The sequence below is a fragment of the Sinocyclocheilus grahami genome, unplaced genomic scaffold (assembly GCF_001515645.1).
Source record: "Sinocyclocheilus grahami isolate Dianchi unplaced genomic scaffold, SAMN03320097.WGS_v1.1 scaffold363.1, whole genome shotgun sequence".
NCBI lineage: Eukaryota > Metazoa > Chordata > Actinopteri > Cypriniformes > Cyprinidae > Sinocyclocheilus > Sinocyclocheilus grahami.
In genome coordinates this window covers 731527-743048 of record NW_015505542.1, presented here as the reverse complement: position 1 = coordinate 743048, position 11522 = coordinate 731527, and positions in this window count along the sequence as shown.

Sequence of the window (11522 nt, the reverse complement as noted above, 5' to 3'; positions counted from 1 at the left end):
TTTGCCAATACCGATATATCGGCGACAGGCTCATATCGGGCGATAAAAATCGGCAAAACGATATATCGGTCGGGCTCTAGTTTAAACTACCTCACAATATCCCACAGAATTCAGTCATCGGACGTTCTTAGCACTTGCGTGAAACAGTCTGTCAGAAGTCCTTTGAAATATTTGAAACAAAAAACATTATGACGTACAATGAAGACTAAATATTTAGGATATCTCACTAAAGGTCACTGATCAAATAGGCATTTTTATGACACTGACCATGTGATTCCTTTTGTACAGATGGTCAGATGTTATTATTCTATTGACGCACAAGATACTTCAACTACGTTTCAATCGCACACGCTCCGGAGCAACTGTCTTGCACGCGCTCTGTGGCTCCGCGTGTGCTCCTGACAAATGCTCAGTGACCACTGATACAGTGAATGTTCAAGTATCTGTGGCATGTAGCCTGCCCTCGACCCCTCAGGCATGCGCACACACATTTTACAAGTTAAGTGTAGATTCTTGATCAGGCACAGACACACTGAATTCAAGGTTGAAGGGATTTATATCATAAGACTCTAGATTGCACATGTTCCTTTCCTTTTTTTAATGGTGCTTGCTTATTTAATGGTAAGCATCTTGGTAACAATTTACAGTAAGGTTCCATTTGTTATCCTTTCTTTAGTTAACATGAACTAAAAAAACACTTTTAAAGCATTCATTAGTTTGTTCATTTCGATATTTTCTAATGCATTATTCAAATCAAAAGTTGTATCTGTTAAAGGAATAGTTCACCCAAAAATTTAAATTTGCTGAAAATTTACTCACCCTCATTCAAGATGGGTTTGTAAATGGTTTTTTTCTTCATTGGAACAGATTTGGAGGAATTTAGCATTACATTACTTGCTCGCCAAAGGATCCTCTACAGCGAATGGGTGCCGTCAGAATGAGAGTCCAAACATCTGATAAAAAAATCACAATAAATCCACAAGTAATCCATACAACTCAAGTCCATTAGTAAATGTCTAGTGAAGCTAAAAAGCTATGTTTTTGTAAGAATCCATCCATGATTTTGATGTCATAAAATTTCTCCAAATCTGTTGCAATGAAGAAACAAACTCATCTTTATCTTGAATGGCCTGAGGGTGAGTGAATTTTCAGCAAATGCTCATTTTTGGGTGAACTATTCCTTTAAGAATAAATACTGTAACAAATGTTTTGTATTAAATGTGCAGTACACCCAAAAATGAAAATTATGTCATCATTTACTCACCCTTATGTCGTTTCAAACCTGTATGAGTTCTTTATTCTGTTGAACACAAAATAATGTATTTAGAAGAATGTTGGTAGCCAAACAAGTATGAAAAATAGTATAATAGTATGAAAAAATACTATGAAAGGCTACCAGCAACTGTTTACAAACATTCTTCAAATGATCTTCTCCATACAGGTTTGGAACATTGACATGCATCTAGTCCTGCCTCAAATTAATGGCTATTTATATTGTCAATTTATATTGTCAAATCTTTTTTTATTTATTTAGATTTTCTTTCTTTTTAGTTATGGGAAACATGTTTGGCTCCAAGGAGTACTGACATGGATTTGAATAATCACTTTGGAAATCCTAAGAGATTTAATGTAAGTTTGAAACCAGTGGGATGGGAGTTTTCTGATGGCCATCTGCTCCTCTTTGGAATATTACTTACTGACTATACTGATAAAGACTTTCCGAATCTTTTGGAGGGAGTGACATGTTATTTCCCTATGGGACTAGAGAAAAAAACGTTTGGAATTTACAGATAAGGACTGATAAATAATTATGGGAAACTAATTATCCCTCTTAGCATACAAAGACAAGAAGAGCATCCCAAAATTAGCCTCATATCTGGGATCAGCACATTGGAATGCAGGTAGAAATTCACATGAAATAATTTAAAATAAACAATAACTAGCTAGTGGAAGGAAGACGTTATGAAATATTTTAAATAAACGTAGCTGCAATTTCAAGGCTTCTGACCATAACCTGAACCCAGACCTGATCTAATGAAAACCAGACGGTTTCCAGGACCAGCAGGGCACAAAATCTACATCATTCCTATGCATTACATCTTCATGTTCCCATCACATATGTCTTAATATACTGGATGAAATATTACATTCACTGAGGATGGAAATTATAAAAGCTTTTCTTATGGTTCTTTTTTTTAATCAATTAAATGTAAATAAATGTGAAACATAAACTTTGTTTTGTTTTGTTTTTGTTTTGAATATTGTATAAATTCTATTTTTACTGTGTCTTTAATATCACCTTCAATTTTATCTTTTTTTTTTTAAAATATGCCTTAAAACAGTTCTTTATTTATATCATCCTACAGGAAGTGACATCATATTGGAGGGAAAACAGCATAAATATTAGTAAGTATTTTCAATGGATCTGATGATTTCTGCAGTGTTTTGTGGTACTAGTTGGCTTTTGTCATTCTAAATTAGTCATCCTGTTTCATAAAATTATAGAAATGTGCAAGCAATTATTAAAACATTGGTAAATAAAATCCATATCCAATCTAATTTATTAACATCAGCTCTTCAGTTTCATCCAGTTAATTTAGGACTTAATTTTTTATTTTATTTGTGTATAATTTTTTGTCATTGTGTAAAAACTGAAGTTACAATGAATAAGTGCAACATGTCTGAGGAATTAAAATAGCATATCTCTGAAAGTCTGGTTTATTCTTCTATATAAATACTTAAATTACAACACAAACTTTTTTGAAAAGTTAAAGAGTTCAAAAAGCACTGTATTACAGCAATGACCCCAGAACACAAAGACACAGAGCAAAAATAAGTCCATTCTGAAAGACGTGTGGCCACTAAGGTTTAGTCAAAAAATGCTCCTACATACTTTAGAAACCTCAGCTATACAATACGCCTACTGTATTTATTATTCATCTAGCCAAGAATGTGACCTATGTAGATACTTTCCCCATCTGTATTTATTTATGTTCAACATATATCCCAACTCCTTATTCTAAAATACAATGTTGTGTCCCCCTCTTGCAGAAGTGCATTCTGGGAACTGACAGCAGTCAGACCCTTTAATCAGTACGACTCCCACTCTGTGACCGCACACGCCCTGTAATAAACTGTGCATGCGCCGCCTATTCTCATGGAATAAATAGACGCGTTCTGGGGTAGTTCTTTCAGGCCAGTTCTTTTCACCATACCACACACTGATTACAAGACGACATGCTTCCGGAAATGGCTACTGAAATTCTTTTGGGAATAGAGTACTGACTCCCTTCATTAACCTCCATTATTTGAAATAGAAGTGCCTACACTAAATCAGTTTTCACTCAGAAATTGCTAGTAAATTTCATAATAACTGAATTATAGGCATAGTTCACCCAAAAATGAACATAAACATTTTTACTCACCCTCATGTTGTTCCAAACCTGTATGAATTTCTTTCTTCTGCTGAAAAAAAAAATGATATTTTAAAGAATGTTAGAAACTAAAAAGTTTCTAACTGACACTGACTGCCATAGTAAAGAAAAACAAATACTATGGAAGTCTATGGATGCCAGCAACATTTGGCTACCCACATTCTTCTAAATATTGTCTGTTGTGTTTAATAGAAGAAAGAAACTCATACAGGTTCGGAACTTGAGGGTGAGTAAATGATGACTTTTTTAGTGAATTATCCAAGAGCTTGTAACACTCCAAAGAGAAAGGAAAACTTGAAATCGCATCATATGACCCCTTTAAGGAAAGCACAACCTCTTAGTGTTTGGAGGTGATCTGCCTTCAGGGACGCATGTGTAAACAGTGAAATTAGGAGACTGAGAACATTTTGTTCATGAACTGAATGAATAGGAATAGCAGTTTCAACATTGTGCAAGTCTACCATGACTTTTGTCCTCATTATGTTGTTTTATCTACTGTATTTACAGTGTTAAAGCTGATAATAATGACTTTCATATTTGCTTTCACACATTTTTTATGTGCTGAGCAGGTCTAAGATGTCAAAAGTCAGCAGGACATGTCTTCCTACGTCAACCACAAACAAATTCCCAAAACCCCTCTGAAACCAGCAAAACACACCAGCCTGGTCAGATTGGGAGTCCTACTAAGACTAGCAAAAAATCTTTGGCTGGTTAAAGCTATTTTTTAGTAGGAAAGTGTTGCAGTATGTGTGTGGCATTTAAATTCGGAACTAAAACACTACAAACATCGAGAGCACAGAAAACATCACCCACCCGATACTTGCGGTCTGCTTGGCAGTTTTTTTTTCTACCGTTGGAGAGGAAGGTGGAAAAATCGTGACCCAAACAGAACCTCAAACAGCCCCTCACTTTCAAAGGCATCAGGGCGTTTTTGAAAGGTCAGGAAAATAAAAAAAAGAGCATGTGTGATGCAACTGCTTGGAAATGCAGAAATTCATTAAAAGAAAATAAGTTTTGTAAATATTTGCTTTTGCTTACTTAGAGGAACAAGGAAGAGTGAGATCAGTGCCCAGTGCTTTAACCACAACCACACAAATCAAAGCACAAGACAATATCTGCACTGTTTATTTGAAAAGTTTAGCCTCTGTAGCAACATTCATTGACACATTTATTTATATATTCAACAACTTTCAAACATGGAGAACTATTGAACTGTTGCCGTTAAACTACTGCTTCACTTGCTCTCTACAGAATCAGGACATGTAAAACTTAAGAAGCCCAGGTGAAAGCCACATACACCCTGGGTTAAGTGACCTTTGGAAGTTGATTAATTCCTTTAACCTGTTTTTTTGAAGTCTCGCTCCACAGTAAGGTTAACATTACAAACGAGTATATATGTATGCATGTATGTATATATCATATACTGTTTCTATCGTTGTAATACTCTCCGATTGAATGGAGGTTGAATATTAAGGTTCTACTAATTAACTTTCTACCTAGTTGTGATACATCTTCATGATGTCAAAGGTAAGTAGTGTGAATTACTAACCCAGAGTAAAAAATGAACAGTGTGTTTCTTACAGGATCGCTGTAACACCTCAAAACCTCTGACAGTAGAGGAAGTGACTTCAGCGGCAGCAGTTAGTCAGCTCTCTTGGTTTGCAGTGACCAAACATAACTTCACAGGCTCTGATTGTTCTGTGGTCCAAAACAAGCTCATTTGAAACTGGGAAAATCAGGTAATTCTTTCATAAACATCACAAGATTTCCAACACTAAGTCTGCACTCATGTGAACTCAAATAGTCTCTTTTGATGGGAAGAACTGGAGGTGTTCCTCTCAGATTCCTCTAAACACTAGTGTCCACAAGCGTTTATATGGCGATTGCAGCTTGGCAAACATGAGGACAATACTCAGTATTCTTCCTGCGACCATGTGCTCTCCACATGTGACATCATGCCCACAAAACACAAAAAGACTTCATTCAGAAAGCTTGTTGTCAAATAGTGGCTGTTTCACTTGTTCAAATTTAACAGACCATCCACAAGTGTAAGATCCAGTCCTACGGGAAACACAGTCAGCCTCTCTGTGCGCAGTTAATAAAGGGTCAGATGTGTTACAGAGGAGTATGGCATTGGATCAAGAAGCAGATGTTCACAGGGAACACACATACTGTATGTATACCTTGAATGCACTGCAAGTCGCTTTGGATAAAACCCACAAATGTAAATCTGGTCACACTTTATTTTGAGATCCAATTCTCGCTATTAACAAACCATTAACTATGACTTTTGCCTCAATAAACTCAATAAATAGTTAGTAAGCTAGTTGTTAAGTTTAGGTATTGGGTAGGTTTAGGGATGTAGAAAATGGTCATGCAGAATTTGTGCTTTAGAAGCACTAATAAACAGCCAATATGTTAATAGGCAGGTTAATAAGCAACTAGTTAATAGTAAGAATTGGTCCCTATACTAGTGTTATCACAAATTTAAATCTGACATTATGCATATGTTTTAAGCACCTATAGAACTCTATTCCAAAACCTACACTACAAAATAATAATAATAATATTTTTTTTTATAAAATAAAAAAACACCAATGAAAATAAATTAAATTTACTTGAGAAGCAACACTGCATAAGAATGAGGACTTGTTTTCAGATAAAATATTTTTTTATATTACTGTATTTTATTTTATCCTAACTGCACTGGCTGATTTTTGTATACTTGTTTTTAAAGTTGGTGTGAAACATAAATTCGAATCATCTTTTCTTCTGTGTTGTGGCGTATATTCGAAGCCAGACTTGACTTTGACCTAAAATAGTTGGGACATGTCTATCAGGAATTAATTGGAACACTGTCTTTTGCTAATTGCTGTGATCTCATATGATTGACAGTTTGCTGAAGGTGAGTTCAAATAACTTTAAGTGACTTGTTTATACTTACACTCACACAAACTTGATTTAATGATTTTTAGATTTAAAAAAAAATGAAAATTAGACAAAAAAAGCTTGTTTTAATGATTTTTAGATTTTTTTTTATAAAAATGGAAAATAAGACAAATATTTACAAATACTCTGATGTTTTGCGATGTAATAAACTGCAATGCAGACAGCTGCCTTCTAAGGCAGCATCTAAACTGATCTGGAACCTCATAAGATACTGATTTGGAACGCTCTATATAACCAGCTATTCCGTGCACCACAAAAATAGCGCTTGTCACACCAAGCTCACTCGACTGTTAATTCATTTCCATTTGTATTGAAGCTCACTCGACTGTTAATTCATCTTAATGATTTTTAGATTTTTTTTTATAAAAATGGAAAATAAGACAAATATTTACAAATACTCTGATGTTTTGCGATGTAATAAACTGCAATGCAGACAGCTGCCTTCTAAGGCAGCATCTAAACTGATCTGGAACCTCATAAGATACTGATTTGGAACGCTCTATATAACCAGCTATTCCGTGCACCACAAAAATAGCGCTTGTCACTCCAAGCTCACTCGACTGTTAATTCATTTCCATTTGTTAGAATGTTGCTAACGGTGTGATACTGTGATACTCAAGCATAAAAATCCATAGCACACACAAATATTTTAATTCTATAAATTAGTTTGTGAATATACTGTTTTTAATTAGATTATACTACTGTTATTTTTAATATTTGTAATTTTTTTTGCATTAAATGAGGCAAACTTATGATCAACATTTCTCCTGCTTTAACCTCCATCTTGAAATAATTTTTTTCAGTATGCACATCTCAGTTCATTGTAGGATTCTGTTGTTTTTAAAGCATACATTCAATATTCCCTTACAAGTTGCCCATAATTAGGTATCTCATTCTTAGAAACAGCTTCACGCATACAATGTCTCTTCTGTCCAGGTAGGGAGCTCACTAAATATAGCATTTGGAACAGAGCTTATGCCAATCTTTCTCTCTCGCACACACACACCCACACAAGAGCAGGACAGACTCGCTGCACCCCCTTCTAATACTGTCAAACGTGAGCTCACTGCAGAGTACTATATGTTGCCAAGGAAACCTATTTTAGGTTGAGGGTGGCGAGAAGCTCCACAGAGGTTTACAGTGCAGCTGCAAAGAGAAACAACTTTTCTCTCTAAATAATCAAGAACATTCACGTGTGAGAGAGGGTGCGAGAAGGGAGGTGAGAGAGGGACGTTGTATTTCTTCTACACTGTTTTGGAAGGGAAGGACTTTGACGTTTAGCAGCTGGGAAGCACAGTAGGAGAGACTCCACACTCCACATTCATTTTCCTCCTCCCTTGAGCGAGCACTGTCAGTCTCTCCAGGAAATACAGCCACAGCTCCAGCGGGTCGGGATTGCAGAAGACGAGAGAATTGGATTTCAATGCCGCCGTCTTCCCAGACAGGCAGGGACAGGTGCTGCAGGCGGAGAAAGGAGGAGCAAAGCAAAACGGAGACACGCCGCAACGCTTCAGAGGAGGAATCCTGAAACAGCTGTCCAGCAGACGTCCTGCCTGTGAGAAGTAAACCCTCAAGGACAGAAAGAGAGAGAGAGAGTGAGAGAGGAGACGAAAACGGCAACACGCTGCACCACCCAGAAGCTGACTAAGAGTTTAGGTCAAGGCACCTCCGGAACGACAACCACACAGAGTGAAGAAAAGAGGGACATTCATCTGCAAAGACAGGAGCAGGTAAAACTAGATACTGAAGATTTTTTGGCAGGAATATGTGCATGATAACAAATGATTATTTAAATTACATGCAAATAGAATTTTCCTAAGGGTATGCTTCTTGAGTACAACCTTTAAAACTAAAGGTTCTTTATTGGCATCTATACTGTAGTTCCATGAAGAGCCTTTAACATCAATGGAATCTTTCCATTCCACAAAAGGTTCTTTATAAACTCTTAAAAATTAAAGTTCCAAAAGGGGGTTTTCGCAGCGATGCCATTGAAGAACCATTTTGGGTTCCCCAAAGAACCTTTCAGTGAACAGTTCTTAGTGTCAAGAACATTTTAATCATCTAAATAGGCTTTTTCCACTATAAACAACCTTTTGTCCAATGGAAACGTTGTTAAAAGTTCTTCATGGAACCATTAAAGCCAAAGAAGAACCTTTATTTTTAAGGCATTGTTGGCACTGCTGCAAAATCCCCCTGTTGAAACCTTCATTTTTAAGATTGTAGATGACATAAGACCATGTGGCTGCTATTTGCTGGTTGGGCTTGTGAAACCTCTTTCCACTCATGCACATGGCTGCCATTACGACATGTGAGATTTTGTACTGCAGAATATGTCGCGCAAATTCCCACACACCACAAAACGAGCTCAAAGCAACCCGACACCTGGTTCCTCTCTGTTCTTCAAGCACATGCTCAACTGCTTGACCAGAAAAGAGCTTCTGAAATTCCTCAGATACATTCCTCTGTCCAACAGAACTTGGAAAGTCAACTCGACTCTTGCACGCAGGAAAGCCAAAGACAACAGCAGCTTGAGAACAGAAGCCTTGGAGGTGGATAGCAGGGTGTAAAAAGCATGAAGTTGAGGCGAAAGAGACCTCGCTCCACCCTGGTTCCTCCAAAAGCAGCAGCAGAGTGTAATTAAGGGTTGCTTTATGTAACACACTGGAAACCTCAAATTGGGCCGATTGTGGTATTTGTCTTTAATCATTTAGAACATTGTCCAACAGGGTCGTTTGTGGTCAGAGGAATTTGAAAAGATTGAAAGCTTAGGCCTAAAACACCCAAGAGAGGAGGAAAAACCCGAGCCACCCAAGAGAGGAGAGCTTGACCGGCCCAGATGATCTAGCCATGCAAGCTCTGGGATATTGCACCTGTAAAAAGAACAGCCAAAAACATCCAAATGATGCAGATGTGCTTTAAATACAGCATCAGCAGCAACAGCAACTTCTTAGATGGGACCAGGTGTTCGGCTTAGGCCTAAAACACCCAAGAGAGGAGGAAAAACCCGAGCCACCCAAGAGAGGAGAGCTTGACCGGCCCAGATGATCTAGCCATGCAAGCTCTGGGATATTGCACCTGTAAAAAGAACAGCCAAAAACATCCAAATGATGCAGATGTGCTTTAAATACAGCATCAGCAGCAACAGCAACTTCTTAGATGGGACCAGGTGTTCGGGCTTTCAGCCAAAAAAGGCTATGGCTAAAATAGGTCAGAGGGAGAATCAAAATTGGCGCAGTTGCGGGGCTGAAGAGAGTCTTAACACATTGCTGTGTACAGTGGGAATGGCATCATTGCACTTGTTTAGATCACTGCTCCCACTTGCTCTAATAATAATGTGACCCACATACTCACACGTGAGTTATTTCCTGAGTGCCAGCAGCATGCAATTATATCCGTCTTCAGACTTCGGACTGCTTTAGCCCCTGCTCTCACCTCTCACCATATTTGGACTCTTTTTTGCTTCATTGTTCTTTCTTTAAATTTTGCCATTTTATCTCATTCCATCTTGTTCAGTCTCATTCCGGTGCCTTGAGTCTTATATCACATTTGGTCATATTCATTCTCAATTATTCTGCCCAGTTCAGTCTCAATCTGACTTGTTCAACAACATTCAGTCTATTTTCCTCTCATTTAGTCTCATTCAGTGACATTCTGTCTCTTTTTTTTTCTTATTCAGTCTAGTTCAGTCTTAAAGGCATAGTCCATCAAAAAATGAAAATTCTGTAATAATTTTTTCACCTTCAAAACCGTATGACTTACTTTCTTCTGTATTCAGTCTCATTTATTCTGGCTTGTTCAATGACATTCAGTCAAATTTTCTTCTTATTTAGTCGCACATTTCTCACACATTTAGCAACTTTCAGTCTCATCTTTTCCTCATTCAGTCTGTTTAGTTCAGATATAAAGGGTTACTCCATCCAAAAAGGAATATTCTAAGCATTATTTGCTCACCTTCATGTTCCAAACAAATGACTTTCTTCTGTGGAACATAAGATATTTTGAGAAAAATGGGCTTCAATGTCGTTTGCTTCCCAGAATATCTTGTGTTTTGCATAAGAAAGGAATGCATACACGTTGGAACGATATGAAGATGAGTAAATTATAACAGAATTTTCATTTTTGGTGGACTCTCTACACATTCTGTTTCAATATGTCTCATTTATTCTGTCAAGTTCAGTCTCAGTCTGGTTTGTTCAATGACATTGTGTCTATTGTTTTCTCATTCTTTCTCAGTAATTCCATTTAGTTCAATCTTAAAGGGATAGTCCACCCAAAAATGAATATTCTATTATTTGCTCACCGACTCAGTCAACATTCATGATTGAATGTTCGTCAATGGACTCAATGTTGTTTCATTCCCAGCATTCTTCAAAATATCTTTTATGTCTGTCGTGCAGAAGAAATACATGAGGGCAAGTGACAGAATTTTAATATTTGTTAGGAATCTCCATTTAATCTACCTTATTCTTTCTCATTATGCCTTAGTCTTAATTTATGTCAATTTTGTCTCTATGCTGGATGGAGCTCAGGCTTCGGCTTATTCAGTCTGCCAGAAGGGAGACACGCTGCCGGCCTGCTGACATGCACTTCTGAGGGGTGTGTGATGATACGGTCCCCCAGGGAAAGGGGGCTGACAGATCCATCTCGACATTCTACAAGGGCGTCAGGGCACTTGGAAGTGCAACATTTACCCCTGGACTCATTCCAGATCTAAAATGAAGGCAGGATATGGCCCTGAGATAAAGCCATATCAAGAGGGTGTGAGAGGCAGCTGCCCTACTTCTAAACCTCAGCGGCTGGCTGTTGCATTGAATCGCATTCTTTGTTATTGTTCAACAAGTCATGGCATTGAACAATTTATTCAAAGACATCTCACACCTGCTGGGGTTTTAGGTGAAGACTAACCATAGTTTTAACCTTAAACCCTAACCCTTTAACCTACACTAAGTATTATTTGGGCTTCATTTGAGATTTATTTCACACCTGCTTGCTTTGATCATGCCATGACAGAAGGATTTATGTGAACTTTTTCATCAGTGTAACCAAACAAGTGAATTTCTAGATGCTGCTGTTTAATGTAACTGCAACAAAACCTTTAAGATTAAAGTCAAAGGCGGTTCAGTGTTAATTTAATATTAT